Here is a 16179-nt window from a genome sequence, read left to right as displayed (position 1 = left end):
CTGGACCCCGTCCCAGGGCCCTGCACGGATGGAAAGCCGGGGAACACCGTTGAATCCCCCGTAATGATGTCCGCCAGCTGTGAGAAGGGCTGGTTAGCTGGAGATAAATCTGGGAGGAGCGAGGCCCCCATGAAGACTGCCCAGTGGGGCCACTGACCTCATCTCGGGGCCCCACATCGAAGAAAAAGCTGGGGAGTGCTGTTGCACTCTTGTGAAGATCACAACAGAGGTGGGGGTCCAAGAACCATCCCTGGGTCCCCGCAGCAGCCGGAAGGATGGGGAACGGCTGCTGCAGACAACCATGTGTCCCACAATCCCCACTCCCAGTGCCCGTGTCACTAGTTGGAGCAGGAGGGGCCACAATGAGTGTCTCCCCCCAGGAGTGGGCAGTCCCAAGAATGGTTATCGGCTCCTGCTGTAGACTGGAGAACCGGTAAGGGCCACCAGGGGTGGCCTCCCTGAGTGGCCATCCAACAAATCAGCACCACCTGGGGGTGTCTGGGTGGGACTGGACTTTCCCAAACACAAGGGCGGCAGGGGGTGTGCTCCTGCCGCTACCCTCCAATGAGGCAGCATGACCGGGGGATCCGGGAGGGACTGGACATCCCCAACCAAAGAGGAACATGATGCGAGGCCGCATGAAGCAATGTAAAGAAAAATGAAAGTATTGCGGCTCATCCCGGCAGAGTGGGAGAGCCGCTCATCAACTATGAATACTGCACCACAATGCCTTGGCAGGCACATTGTTTCCATTAGCTCTGTTCTCAACTTGGGGTGGCCTCAGGAAGATGGAATCACCACCAACAGAATGCCCATGGACAGGGGGAGCTGCAGGAGTAGTACAGCCTCCCCTCAATACAACATTTGTGTCCCTACCCTAGGTTGGGTAGGACAAAGGAATTATAACCCACCCATGGCTCCAAAGCACTGTGAAGCACAAGTTTGTTGTGACTTTTGTTCTATACTTGTGGAACTGTGCCTTTTACGGGCAAGAGACTGTAATTGCTAGTAGTTTTACAGCCCTAGTTGAAATGATAGGATGCTATGTTAGAAGTATCCTAACGATACGAATGGGTGGTCTAAGTAGGGAGACCCATAATTTGGTTTGTAAACGGTAATGTGACAAAGCACCCTCAGGGGTGCAGGATTGTGTTACACATGTTATCAAGAGTAATCTGAATGTATTCTGAAAGTAATCCTGACAGCACAAAGTATTCCACATGCCTATATAGGTTCTTGTTCATGCCTATTTGAGTAATGAGACTGACAGCCACCGCTTAGCAAAGTAGATGTACTTTATTGCAAGATTTAGGTGCTCTTACTCCAAGTTCTCCTCAAATATTGCATTGGGATACAAGTAAATGTATTGCCTTGTGGGTTGTTAGGTTATATTTTCCCTCAGTGGGAGACCAGAATGATTACGCAGTGTCATCCACAAATTAATTCCATCAGCTTGTGTATATTTGTAAATTATTGCATAGTATTGAGTAGTGCGTGTATATTAAATGTACTTTTACTTTGTCAAAAGCGAAAGCACAGACTGGGCAATCATTTATTGATTATTATTCTTGTGTGCTCGGAAATGGCGATTACTAGTCCACACCACCTCCCTTGAGAAAGCCTTGGACTGCTCCGCAACACTACCCTATGAGAGTCAAGCGCTACAATGGGGTGTTTGGTTCCCAGAGGTAGTTGAGTGCGGACCCATTACTTGTACAGGCCACACAACTAATGACCCTCCTTCTAACAATTGCCCTTTTACAAATTGTATTTCCACTCCTAAGCCTGAAAATAGAAAAAATCTGTACTTTTGACGACTCACACAACTCATTTTATCTTCACTTGCAAAAATATCTTCAGATTCTAGTCTAGTTACCATATTGTCAGTCTGTGATTCTTCTCTTAATGTAGTACTGCTGAAGTTCCTCAATTTTGAATTATGGCATTATTGCATACTTCAATCACTGATTCTTTAGACTCATGGTGCTTCCCTTGATGCCTTACTGTGTTCTGTGTATTTTGATCTTTTCTGCTTTTGTCCACTATTATGATTTCTACATTACCTATTCTATGGTGACATGGCACTTTGCCTATTTCTGTGAGCAGTCTCAAAGCATTCCCCTCTAATTCCTTAGTCTTCTTTCACTGATATTCCTCGGTATTAATAGAGGAAAATGGTCTTGCAAGAGGTTCTAAGATTTAGGGGGTCAAAAGACCGCTGGCGGCATTCCGACCTTCCCGCTGGGCCAGCGGGCGCTAACAATGTTAGCGCCCGCTGGCCCAGCGGGAAGGGGGCCTGCAACATTGAAGCCGGCTCCGAATGGAGCCGGCGGTGTTGCAGGTGTGCGACGGGTGCAGTTGCACCCTTCGCGCTTTTCACTGTCTGCTAGGCAGACAGTGAAAAGCAGGCTGGGGCCCTGTTAGGGGACCCCTGCACTGCCCATGCCAGTGGCATGGGCAGTGCAGGGGCCCCCAGGGGCCCCAGGACACCTGTTCCCGCCAGCCTCTTCCTGGCGGTGAAAACCGCCAGAAACAGGCTGGCGGGAAGGGGGTCAGAATCCCCAAGGCAGTGCTGCCCTGGAAGATTCTCCCAGCCGGGGGAAATCTGGCGGGAAACCGCCGGACCGGCTGGGCGACCGCGGCTGTACCGCTGCGGTCGGAATGACGAATGAAGCACCGCCAGCCTGTTGGCGGTGCTTCCGTCATTCGCGACCCTGGCGGTCTATGACCGCCAGGGTCGGAATGAGGGCCTTAGTCTCTATATCTTTGGAAGATATGTGCAGTAATTTTGTTCTTCAAATTTCAGCATACATGACCTTCTCCTAAATGTTCCTATTAACCCTCATTTCTTTAGTTTTTAGACATTTTGTTATGACCAATTTTTTCTTGATAAATAGTCTACTTTAGAGAATATTTGGTACATGGCATTTCTATTCCTATACTTATTTTTTTTTTATCTATCATTTGAACTTGGCCTTTACTTTCTTTTGCTTTAGATAAGTGGTTTCCAACCTATGGTACGGGGTTCCCTGGGGGTCCGGAAAGCCTCTTCGGGGGTCTGCAACTGCTTAGAAAATTAATTATTCTAAACAGATTAGGTCCCCAGCTTTAAGTATTGACTTAGTGGGGGTTCCCTGGACTCCAATAATGATTCAGTGGGGGTCCCTGGGTTCCATTAATGATAAAGTGGGGGTCCACAGAAGTCAAAAAGTTATGAACCACTGCTTTAGATTGTAAACCATTTTCACTACCCTTTGCTCTTTCCTGATTATGTAATTCCATTTTTCTTCTGTAGAGCACTGTCGTACTGTAACATTGTTCTTCTTTACTCCCTGATCAATGATTATGTCCTGTTCTTTCTACTCAGTTTACATAATAATATCAAGACGATACTGCTGTGAAGGACCATCAGCTTTCTCTTTCTGTGGGAAGGTTTTCAGCTCACCATAGTGCTTCTCACTAATAACTAGTACAATCTGGATCTAGGCTAACATCTATTCATTATGATCTGATGGTTTTTACAAGTTTCTACAATAATAACAAGGTAGAAAGTAGTGCAGACTAGGGGTGATCAAAGCCCGTGTAATTCAGTGTATCTTAATCATGCAGAAGTATTTTAAAATGACGCAAGATTATGCTTGAATTACACAAGAAGAGGATTTCTGCAGTTAGTGCTATTTCTTAGAGCAAAAATGCCCTCTGCATCCAAAATGAATGTGAAGATAGATTTTGCACTAACAAATAGCACTAAATGCAACACAACACAAATTGGCACTGATGTATACTTTCTCTTTTTTGGTACAAAACTGCACTAACGCAGTTTTGCACCAAAAAGTTTAGCACCGACTGGCACAATTTCTGTGCACCAGATGGGCACCATATTTATGGAATCATGCAAGCTGGGGCAAAGGGTAGGCCAGCATAAAATAAAAATGACGTTAGTCGGGTGGGGCTGGCGGTATGGAAGAAGGGGATTTTGCACCAAAAAATTACGTTAGGCAGGTTAGAGTAAAAAAAAATTACTCTAACCTGCCTAGAGTCATTTTCTGATGCAAAACCATCCATACCACATGACACCTGTCGTAAAAAAGACAGGAGTCATGCCAACCACCGCAATGGCCAGCACAGGAGACCAGGGTTGCCTGGACATGGGCATTGCACCCAATGCCATGTAGGGGGGCCCATTTCAGGGCCCCCAATGGCACTTAAAAAAAATATATATATATATATATATATATATATATCCTTACCTGTACTTACCTATACTTACCTGGGATGGAGTTCCCCATTCTATGCTGTCCCTCGGGTGTGGTTGGGGGTGTCCCTGGGGCCTGGGGAGGGCACCTGTGGGCTTATTCCATGGTGTTCCACCATGGAAATAGGCCCACAGGTCCCCCTAACACCTGCACTGACCCAGGTGTTAAGAAATGGTGCAAAGCAAGCTTAGCATAATTTTTTGACTCCTCCTTCCCCCCGTGCATGATTTTTGCACAGGAGGATAAATAAGGCGCTACAGCCTTAGAGTCATTTTTTGCCCTGGAGCGCCTACCTTGCATCTCATTGACAGGCAAAAAATGACTTTAACTCCAATATTTTAATGCTAGACATAGCTAGTGCCAAAATATAAATATGAAGTTAAGTTTGCGCTGGATTTGCATAAAAAAAATGATGCATATCCGGTGCAAACAGAGTATAAATATGCCCCTTAGTGTGCTCTGGCATTAGGATTTTTCGTCCTAAATTATTCTTAGTTACTAGTGATGAGCAACACTGGTGTAATTCTACCTACTGTAATTACTAAAAATTACCCCAAAACTACTCATAATTATGCGTACATACATGAGAAGCATAATCCAGCATTTAGCACTATTTTCTTTGCAAAATGCACCTGTGCATCCAAAATGAGCCAAAGGATGCATTTTGTGCAACGAAAAAAAATAGCACTAAATGCCACAGGACACTAACAGCAGTTGCCAGAACCCACTTGTGCTCTCTCTCTGAGTTTTTGTTCCTGTGGCTCTGTGGTAGGACTTTTATCCCAAAATACTGCTATTTACCTAAGCTGGATGATCTTGCAATTTCAGTAATTTAGCATCACAAGAGTAATGAGCAATAACCTAGATCACTCTGAATACTCCAAGCATGATTAAAATTTCACACAGGCCTATTTTGGGAAGAGGAGTAATCTGGTCATTATCAGTAATTCCTTCTCAAAGATGAATTACCACAATTACTCCAATTACTCTGCCATAATTGAAATTCCACCCTGAACTAACATAGACTCTGTTACAACAAGCATGGAAAATCCCAATATTTGGTCTAATATGGGGAGCAACTCATCATTTACCTTTTCTGTTGAATCATACATAGGGTGTGAGAAGTATGAATCATCCATATTTTTCATTGTTGATTCAGGTAGATATAACGTAGGTCCAGTAATGACATTCTTTTACCATTCAACACTTCTATACCTATGTTCTCTCTCCTATTGTTTACCTTTTCTTTAGTCTGTAAAGATTAACTAATATTTGCTGTGGTAAAATTAAATTTTTGTGAATAAATTGAGGCATCTCTATTTGACCGTTTAATGATAGTGATAATCCTGAAGCCTCTTCCAAGATAGTTATATCACTCACTAAATTATTAGAAGGTAATATAGACAACTCATAAAGTCCCATATTTCTACATCAGGATAAATTCAATGTTTTTATATGAAAGGGGGTTTATCATCCAATATCCATTACTTTGTTCTGAATGTTGTTCTGTCACTTTTCAGCCTGTACTGAATTTGTCATCTCCTGTCACTGCTATACCTACTGTCACATTAGAAGGTATGCTGTTCAAGATTAAAGCATGTATTGTTACTTTAGTTGGTCCTACAGCCTCTGCTGTTTTAGCATTACTGATTTTACAGTAATCATTAATGTATTTCCTGTATTTAGAGGTAAATCACTCAGGATCCAACGCTGGTGCTGCAGATTTCATCCCCTTTAGATTTTCACACTTATCCTAGTTTGAGTTATTCCTTGGGGACCTTAGTAAACTCTTAGATTGATGAATTGATAGACATGAGTAACTTTAAAGTCTATCTGATTTTGCTTTTTCAGATAAGGTCATTTACACTTCTACTTGTTCGAGAGCACAACATTCTTATATCATCATCCTTTATTTTGTGCTTTGTTTATGTAGTTCATATCCTTCATTTGTCCTGCCTAGTTTAGCTGCTGCCATAAGAGAATAAGCCAGATATTCAGTAGCAACTTATTTAGTATGGCCAGCAAGGATGATGCTGACCCTTCTTTACCATCCTGTAGGCGCTAATCCTAAATCTTGGAGCCCTAGCTCTCAATATGCTCTCAAGAGGTGATGGGAAGAGATAGATACACTGTGGCATGATGTAGGCACCATGAGCTGTGCCCCATCCTCAGTAAGCATCACTGATTTTCTGTAGTACACTATCTTAAACCCTTGCAAATGACAAGTGAGTCCTCATGTACACATGAAAAGAAAACATACCATACATTAGCTATTGTACTAATTGTGGCTCTGAACGTGATTGCCTCACGATCACTATATCAAAAGTTACCTTATTCAAGAAGTTTCTTTAGCTCCTAATGATACTTAGGCAACAGTGAACATGTCAGGTTTGTAACACAGGATGTCTAATTATCCTTGTATACCTAATATATCAGTATACAACACATTTGTAAACTGTTATATTTTAAGGCGGTGGATGTATTTTTTGATTATCCTGTAGCAACTCTTGTCTCTCAGCTCATACTTCCTGTTTTACGTAACAAAATCCTTCTAATGCTTTTGGCTGATAATACTTTTTCTCAAGGATTCAGCAATCAAATCCTCATCATATCTGTCCTCTATTTGTTTTGTTATAACTGATGGCAGCTTGCTTAATGTTTGTCAAGTTACTCTGGCCTCGTGGAGATATGTTGACATGCATGCATATGAATTATGATCGCTGTCTTTCTGCCTTTTCTTTTTTTCTAGCATACCCACATACACCTGTCACTGTATACTGGATCACCTTACATTGTGTAACACTGATTGGAACTAAGGTCTCAATTGAAGACATACAGTGAGGGGCTGGCCGTCAACCTGTGCCTGGTAAGTATTCCAATTGCCTAGCAAGGCATGGGTTTCTGGTGTGGGCTAACATAGTTGTTGGAAAAAGGTGACTACAGAGATCTCTCCACTATTGTTCTTTGCTTCTCAAGAGCTAGAGATTGAGACTGCGCTGTATCCTCATGATTATTCTAAGATGGTAGCTGGCATATATTACTTCACAGACTCAGCACTTAAGAGTGAGTGAATGGCAACCACTTTCAATATCCATGTTCTCACTGTCTCAATCTACTTTCAGGAGGTAGTCTTGGTAGGCTGCCAAAGATGTTCTAAGCATAAGTGCGAGCCTGTGATGATATAACAGCTCATTATTAATGTGTAACATCATAATTTGGCATACCTTCCACTTCCACTTTAATTTCCCCTTCCACTTCATAAACTGTCAAAGACCAGTACAGTGGGAATCAGCTCCACTCTGCTGCCCCTCCAGCTGCTGCTCTCCATCAGTCTCAACCTCCAACTTCCCATGCAAGCACCACAATTCCCAGCTTCCCAGGGTTAATTGCTATTACAGATGCGGTCCAGTGTGAGTGGATTCACAAACAGAAAACAAAAAGGATTGTTGAAGACATTTATTCTCTGCCAATCTCCACCAAATTAAAGAACATTTAGGCTCTAATACTATTGCCTAGTGTCACTGGAGGAGCACAAAAAGACTCCAGTACCAATACTGCCCGCTGGTCCCCATCTGTAAGCTCACTGACTCTAATTCAACTTAATTCAGAAACGTTCTGCAAATTTGGGCAACTTAAAAAAAAACACCAAACAAACCCAGTTTTGGAAGACACGTTTGGGACAAGTAATCAGAATGCCATCATAGCTCATCAAAAAGCTATTATTGTGTATATTTGCAAAAACAAAATGTTTTTTCATTTAATAGAGGAGTAGATGTAGTGTTCCATTAGCTATGAATGATGGCACCCTTTTGGCTCCTGCAAGACTCTGTAGAACCATGATGTAAGTGTTAGAAGGAAGTGAAGTGAATGCAGATTTAGAATGATGAGTTTACGGTTACACACAGATGAATATAGATGTGTAATTCCCAGCTCTATGTGTGGAGTAGTTATTGGCAAGTACCCTGGTTGGGCAAGAACCTAAAAATGGGAGTATGCTTTAATGGCCTTAATGACCTTGATCATTTCTGCCTTTGAACCTTGGAATTGAAAACAATGACCAATCTAGAGTGTCTACAGGAATATCTCCATTACTCAATGAAATGAACTATGACATATTGTCAGAACTGGGAATATCTACCTTTTCCTAGAAAAAAGAAATACAGCTCTCACAGAGTTCAAATAGAACTAGGCTATCGGAAGACTGACAACTTTTAAATATTCATTATAGTTTTGTTTCAGGAAATTGCCATCACCAGAGATGCATTGTTTGGATGGCTTTCTTTTGTATTAATACATGTTTACATATAATTACAGCTCTAGATTTTGCAATGCATTTGTGTTTCAGTAATTCAGTTTTTGTCTTGCCAAAGGTCTTGCCTTGCTGTTTCAGCTCATGGGGTACATTGAGGTACTACAAGAGTATATGTAGATTTGTTTGATTTCAATTTATGCAAATTAGTGTTGCTAAAGGTGTGTGCCCTATTACAAATAAGATTAGAGAGGATCCCAGTCAACGAAAATGCAATATAGGCAAACATGTAAGTAAAATTATTTGAGTGGATATGTTTGAGGTTCCTCATTCATATAATGTTTTATGGTGCAAGTGAAATCATAGGAGCAAAAGGCATGCACATCTAGAATATTGCAGAGGATAGCTATGAGACCCAAAAATGAAAAAGAGAAATACTTAGGGATACACATTATTTGCCTGAATGTGCCCATATCCAAAATTATCAGTTCAGCAAATGTATCCAGTGAGTAACCATATTGTATTGTTTTATAATGTAGGATTTCTATGGTGCTTCCTTACCACTTGACAACGCCTTTGGTTACTAAGCAAATAGCCACTTCATTTGTTGGGAAGTCTTTGTTGCTTGAGGTGTCATCAATGAGTGTTGAGTTGTGATGCTGTCTATGATGCCCCGATATCTGCTGTAGAACATATGCAGCAGTATGTGGCATTGCCTTATGCCTGGAGTGGTAAGAGAATAAAGTGTGATGGATAGCTTTATATTCTGCCTCCAATATTAGTTTTTTTTTAAAGGGGGATGATCATGATTATGGATCTGAGATTTCTCCCTACATGGTACACATTGAAGTGGTATAGCAGGGTGCTAGGGGCTGTAATGCAAGTGAGAGAATTTGTTCCCCAGTCTCTAGCTTTGTCGTAAGAAACAGCCACTAATTCGGTGGCACAGTCCCCTCAGACCCCTGTGCCACAGTGACATGCTACCTGTTACAGTACTGATAGCTAAGTCCCCTTCAGTTTCATTTTCGAGTGCAAGATTATAACTGCTGTGTCACTAATCCCTATTTGCCCTAATCAGAATCACTTTGTAAGTAGCTCTTCTAGCTGGACCTTACCAATCTAGAGATTTGCAGGACTTGTCGTGTCAGATTGAGGGCTAGAATGGAAGCTACAGTCTGGATTGTTTGTAACTTGCATATTGTTTTTTATGTAGTTGATGTGGACACCATTCAAATAGTCAAGGCATGAGTCAATAATGCCTGTATTCGGTGTGAGGTGCCTAAGAATGGAAAAATACATGGTAGTGTTCTCATTGTTAATAATGTATCTCTGGTCACATTGTTCAAAGGGAAGTAGAGTGAAAGGTTGGACTCTATGATCACATCAAGATTCTTCAATGGTTTTAATGTAGTTTGTGGGAGACCTAGTTTTAGGGACTCATAGAAGAGTCATAATTTTCCCATGTCCCATAATAGAATAAATGTGTTTTATGAATGAAATTTAAGATAGCAAACATTCACCAATCCCATTGGCTTTAGGGTATGTAGATTTGTTTGAGTTTTAGGATTATTTGGATATTGTGAGAAATTGGTTTTCCGGTTAACTGGGGTTGCTCAACACCAGGTAGCTTGGTATAGAGCAGCCAGGCTTAACTTAGGCACAATGTGTAAAGTATTTGTGCAACACTTCGAATAGTAAAACAGTGAAAATACCGCATACAATGGTTCCTACACCACAGAGCTAAATTAAATAAATAAAAAAGACTAAAAGGACAACAATTCAATCAGCAGAACCCGAGATTTGATTTTTTGAAGAATAAAGTATAAAATAGTGCCTAAAACCATCAAGCATCAACCCTGAGTATTTGGTCACACTAGACTGCGATGGAGCACAGGTTGGTCAAAATCTAAGGGTAGTTCCCCTGAAGATTTTACCATATTAAGTTTTGGGCCGAGAGTTTTGTTCCAATAACAGTGACACGCTAAACAACAAAAAATAATGTCTGTCGAAGGGTACAAAGTACCCTTTGAAAAAACAGCTTGACAGATAATTAAAATACACCTGCATAATGATAGCCAAATTCTGGTTATCCAACAACAGTCGTCCAGTGCTTGCAGGCATGTAACAAGTAACCTAAAGAAGACAAGTGAGAAAACATTTCACAGTTTTTAATAAAAAAAACCTTTTTTACCCAGACAACTTTCTGCTTCTGTCTGAAAGTATTCACAAAGCTTAATAAAACTCTGATGACATAAGCCAAGTGTGAGCTCAGCCCCAGCTGCTTTGTTTCATTAACAATAAAATCTTTTTTGCAGAATTAGAACCCATTAGGAGGACTGAAGGAAACCGTTTTAATTTGAAAGAGAAATCCTTGAAAAACCACAATGAATGTGCTGTAATTCATCAAAACAAATTGTTGGAAGTATGATAGAGATAATAGAAGAACACTAGGAAGGATACTATAATTGATGTGTTCATTATTTCACAGAATTATAACGAGTCAGTATCTTGATGAAAACCACAAAGTATTAAGAGGTTCGATAAACGTTCATGGACAAACTTAGGGAGTATGTTCATTGGATTTAAGTTGTACAGTAGACATTCAAAAAAAGACTCAAGAACTGGTAAAGTCTACTGTAACAGAGTTGGCTTAGAACCACTAAGGGACACTGGTAACAAGAGGGTTTGCATAAATAATCGTAGCAACTACAACTCTGCACTTTGTTCATTATCAGACTGGTGATATGAGTATGTATCAATTTTGTCACTATGGCATAAGTAATGCTAGAGTTTAGTACGTGTTATATAGTGAAGAATGTGTCTTTTTGATTATCTGAATGTGGTTCAGAAAGATCAGAAAGTTCAGAAAATAAGTTGTGAATAAATATACAGATCAAGAAAATTAATTTGCTTGACCTTGAACATAAAGGGTTTTTTGACTAATTACAGCTAGAGTATTTTTTGTTTTATATGTTTGAAGGAAGCCCAACCCAGCTGTACTAAAAGGGCCAAACCCCCAACTATGTAACTTTCTAAAAGTGATATTTGCAAAATTCTAACTTCAAATCAAACTTGACCATACGTTATAATTTAATATTCTAATTGCAAAGACACCAAACATGATCTGGTTTCCTATTACCATTTGGTAATCACAATTATAAAATGTAATAAGGTAACTCCAAAGTTATCCTTTGAAAGAGGTAGGCGTTGCAGTAGTGAAAAAAAATGGAAGAGTCTTTTACTACCAGAACATGTAAAACATAAATGTACATGTCCTACGTTTTCAATAATTGCACTCTGTCCTTTGGGATGACCAGGGCCTAACATAGAGGTAATTTATATGTATAAAAAGAAAGGTGCCAGGTTGACATGGAACCTAAGCTGCAGACAAAGGCTGCAATGGCAAGCCTGTTACTAGTTTAAAGGGCTCCTTAATGCCTTAATGGGTAGCACAATTAGCATTGCAGGTCCACTAGTAGCATTTAATTTACAGGCCCTGGGTACATGCAGTTCCACTTTACTAGGAACTGATACATAAATTAAATATGCCAATTGTGTATAAGCCAAAGTAGCATCTTTTAAGGAGAGAGCACAAGCTCTTTAGCACCGGTTAGCAGTGGTAAAGTGCACAGTGTCCTAATGCCAACAAAAACTCAATCAGCAAAAAATGGAAGAATGAAGGCAAAAAAGTCTGGGCATGACCCTCCAGAGAGGGTTATGTTCAATACATATCATTGAGACAAGGTCAGAAAGTGGAACATGCATATATTAAAATGGAGATACTTATGGATACACACATATATAGAGGAGGCAATTGTAGATACTACCTACATGAAAGGTAAATGACAGCAGGTAGAACAGTGGCAATGTGAAAATGTGAGCTGCCAGTAAAGTAAAAGTTTATTACCTTGAAAACTTTGCCCAACCTGCATTCTTGCATAATATGATTTTGTATTGAAGGTTGATGGTCTACAGTGTTGGGTACTGACAACAGGTCAGCAATGATTAACATTGACTCTCCACTGGAATCCACTATGTTCTTGAAGGCATTCGAAATGGGTATTACTGTTATTTTTTTACTTGATCCTGGTCTGAATCCTGTCTGTCTTTTAGTAGAGTAATGCAGCTGGAAGGTTAAAAAAAAGTGTTGCATTTTCAGTATTTTACTATGAATGATAAAGTAAATATTAGCCAACATTTAGCTGGAACTCACTGACAAATTCCCTGTTTCTTTAGAGTGTATTTAATGTCAGATGTTCTTCAGTCATTCAGGAAATCTCCAGTTAATACGGAATACAATATGATCATAGTAGTTGTTAGTGAGCAGCAGAGCTTTCTTTGACAATGTTTACATATTCATAGGGCATGCATGTGCAGAAGATTTTATGTTTACAGCATTGATTAGTGCATTTATTTCTCTTATTTTTAAGAGTTTAAATATGTACAGTAATGTTTCTCTGGAACAAGTAGCCTGCTTTAGCACTCAAGGGCTGTTACTGTTTATTTTTAAGAAATAGTAAGGCTTCAAGATTATTTTTTGATTAAGTAATTTGCCAGACAGTTGCAGAGCTCTTGGGTATCATCTTCACCAGTTGTGGTACAAACAGAATTGGCAGAGTATTTGCAGAGCTCCTTGTTTGATTGTGTACACTTTGGAATATGATTACAGAAGTATGTCTCTTGGATTTCTTTCTGTTTTTTCTGAATATTCTGTACTTTCTTTGGAGTCAGATTTTATCGTTTAGTTAAAATGTTTTCCTCTATTGAATTTCAAGCCTTTTTGTTTCAATTTTACACAATTTTACATCTGTGTTGAGGCATCCCACCTTCCTGCTATTAGGATAATGGCATATTTTTTTTAAAGAAATCACTGTGTTGAGGCGCTTTGTCAGCTGTACTTGAAAATGCTTCCTGTACATTGCAACATCCACAGGTTGAACAGCAGTGAAGTTTGCTTAGAGTATGTTTAGGGGATGTTTTTCTCATTGTCTTGTAGACATAAACATAGTTTGTGTTAGTGGTGGTGGTGTTATCCTGGGTAGATGAGGGTTAAATCTGATGATGTTGTGAACCCTCTTGGTGGTGGCATTGGTTTTGTTGTGTGATTAGACCTTTTGAGACCTAGATAGCATCTCAGTGGGGACCAGTATGGCTTGCCAAAGGGTTGGGATCCATGATACCTTAATGAAAGACCAGTGCTTCAAGGTTAGCAGCTAAATATGAATTCACGTGCAGTGGTAGTTTGTGAAACCAAATGTTTAACTCTTTTAAAATACTGTGGCTTGCAAGGTCAAAATTAAGGTTAGATTGAAAAACCATTCAAGCATCTGTAAAAGATGTGTAATGTAGAGGTGGTCAATAGATGAGAGCAAAAGAGGCAAAGGAGATTGCAGAGGGTGAACAGCGAACAAGGAGTAATCTACATTCTGAGACTGAGTATTCTTCAGTGATGGAGGCCAGTAAAGTAATTTTATAACGTGTAGCTGGTTCTCTGATGCTCTTTTTGTGTGGGTGGTGTTGGTTAAATGTTTGTCAGGGATAGTCTAATGTGGTATGAATGTAACATTTCCTATCAATGTTTCATTAATGAAGAAGAGGTCCAGGTTGAGATTGGTTAGCAGGTCGTAGGTATGTATTCTGTGTTTGCTTAGAGATATGGCATTGATTAGTGTACAGTGTAGGAGACTGATTAGTTAGTTTAAGAGAGTAGACTCTCTGGTTTATTAATAACGGTGATAGTTGCTTTTGTGGTGTGGCATGTGAAGGGCGGTGGCTGATTTTAGGCACAACTGCAATTCTGGACTCATCAATGAAGATCCTGGTGATTTGCCTGGTATTTCTCCTTATGGTTCCTTTGGTGAGTCCTGTTGTTGGAATGGCAGTAGAGTTGCAGTTTGTGATTTATTTTGTCTATTTTGCTGTCCTAGACAATATTATAATGTCCAAGGATATACAACTTTGATTGGACACTAGTCATTAGATTGAGCTGAATGGTTCTGGTCATTTGTTTGGTCACTAGTATTGCAGATTTTTTTTTTTGTTGCTAAACTAGCAAACGGAGATTGTTGTTGTTGAGTGTGTTGTGAATTCAAGTGTTTAGATCACTTGTGGTCAGACTGTTGCTTAGGAGATTGCAATGATGATTTCTGTGAAAAATATGAAAGCAAATCTGGTTTTGATTTGTCTAGCATGAATGAACACCAAGAGATGATGGCCTACAAGCTTGAGGGAAACATAAGTTAAAAACCTGCATAGAAATCAAAGGATATAATTCTTATAGTTGTGGCAATGCCAAAAATATTGGCACATTTAAGTGTAGCCCTAGTTATAATGGTACTTATAACATACTAGAAGATACAGCATGTAACCGGTGCAATTCTGGTGTCACTATTGTGTCACAAGGTGGAAGTGCTGGTCTGGAAAACCGAAAGCAGGAAATACCATAACAAAACCAGTAGAGCACACTGCAAGAGTAACAACAAAGTCCCTTCATACACTATGTCCAAGGTTAGCAGAGTTGCTGTTTTATTCCTTAGGAAGTCAAAACCATGGAGTCCTCAGCAACACAGCAGCAGACATGTGTTTCATCCTCTAGAATTTATCAAGGCTGCAAATGATACATATAAAAATAATTGGTATCAACAATCTCCTGTATAGCATATTTCAACAGGACACACCTTGAACACACTACATAACAATCCTCTGGTGAGAAATGGTTGGTGTATGTCCACCCGCATGTGCAGACGTAACAAAGACACAAATTCTGAGTATGTACATGTGCTGCCTCATCACGGATAGACTGAAAGCCACAAATCAAACTTGAATGTTAGCATATGGCGCCTAATTGTGAGTGGAATGAAAAGTCACAAAAACATACAAGGTGTTGGGTTGTTAGGTAAGTGACCAGTGACACGGTTCATCAATAATTTGAACTAATCAAGATCAAGTTCCATTGAATTGATGTTATGGAACCCCTGCCTTGTGGGGGAGACAGGATGTCGGCTCTGAGATGTCTTGAGAGCAAATGGATCATCTGCCTCAGAGCAGTTTATGGAGGTTTGAATGTTGATAATGAGCTACATGTATTTATATAAAACTGCCTTTCCACTAGCAGTAACATGCAGACAACGGAACAAAAATACTTATATATGGTCTGTGATACCATACTATTATTTGTAATACTTATTTATAATCCATTGACACTATACTATTGTTTGCATTCAAATCAGAATTATTGGTTGTGTTGTATCATCTTTACCTATTCCACAACGGAACTGTAAACTTGTGTGGCAGTACTTCCATTCAGAATAGAATTATCAGTTATGTTACTTCAGGTCTCTGCCTATCTTACATTGATAACCATAATGGAGTTTCTCTTACAACACTGCTCATGAGGCATGATTGACATTTTTCCTTTGCTGAAGATTTGACTTCCATTATTTTACATTCCATTATTTTACATTCATTGTCTCTACTAAATGAATAACTGCACAAAGTATACTTTTGATCCTCATTGTATTATTATACATGCTTTATGTATACTTTACATGCACACGTTGTTTCTCACCATAATATATTTCAGTACTTCCAATTAGCCCGCCTGTATGTCCACAGGCCTTCTCACATCAAGGGTGCTCTCTCCGATTTTACTCTTTCCCCCAGGGTGTTACATTC

The sequence above is a fragment of the Pleurodeles waltl genome, chromosome 11, assembly GCF_031143425.1.
Source record: "Pleurodeles waltl isolate 20211129_DDA chromosome 11, aPleWal1.hap1.20221129, whole genome shotgun sequence".
In the NCBI taxonomy this organism is placed as follows: domain Eukaryota; kingdom Metazoa; phylum Chordata; class Amphibia; order Caudata; family Salamandridae; genus Pleurodeles; species Pleurodeles waltl.
Note: the sequence above shows the minus strand (reverse complement) of the source record.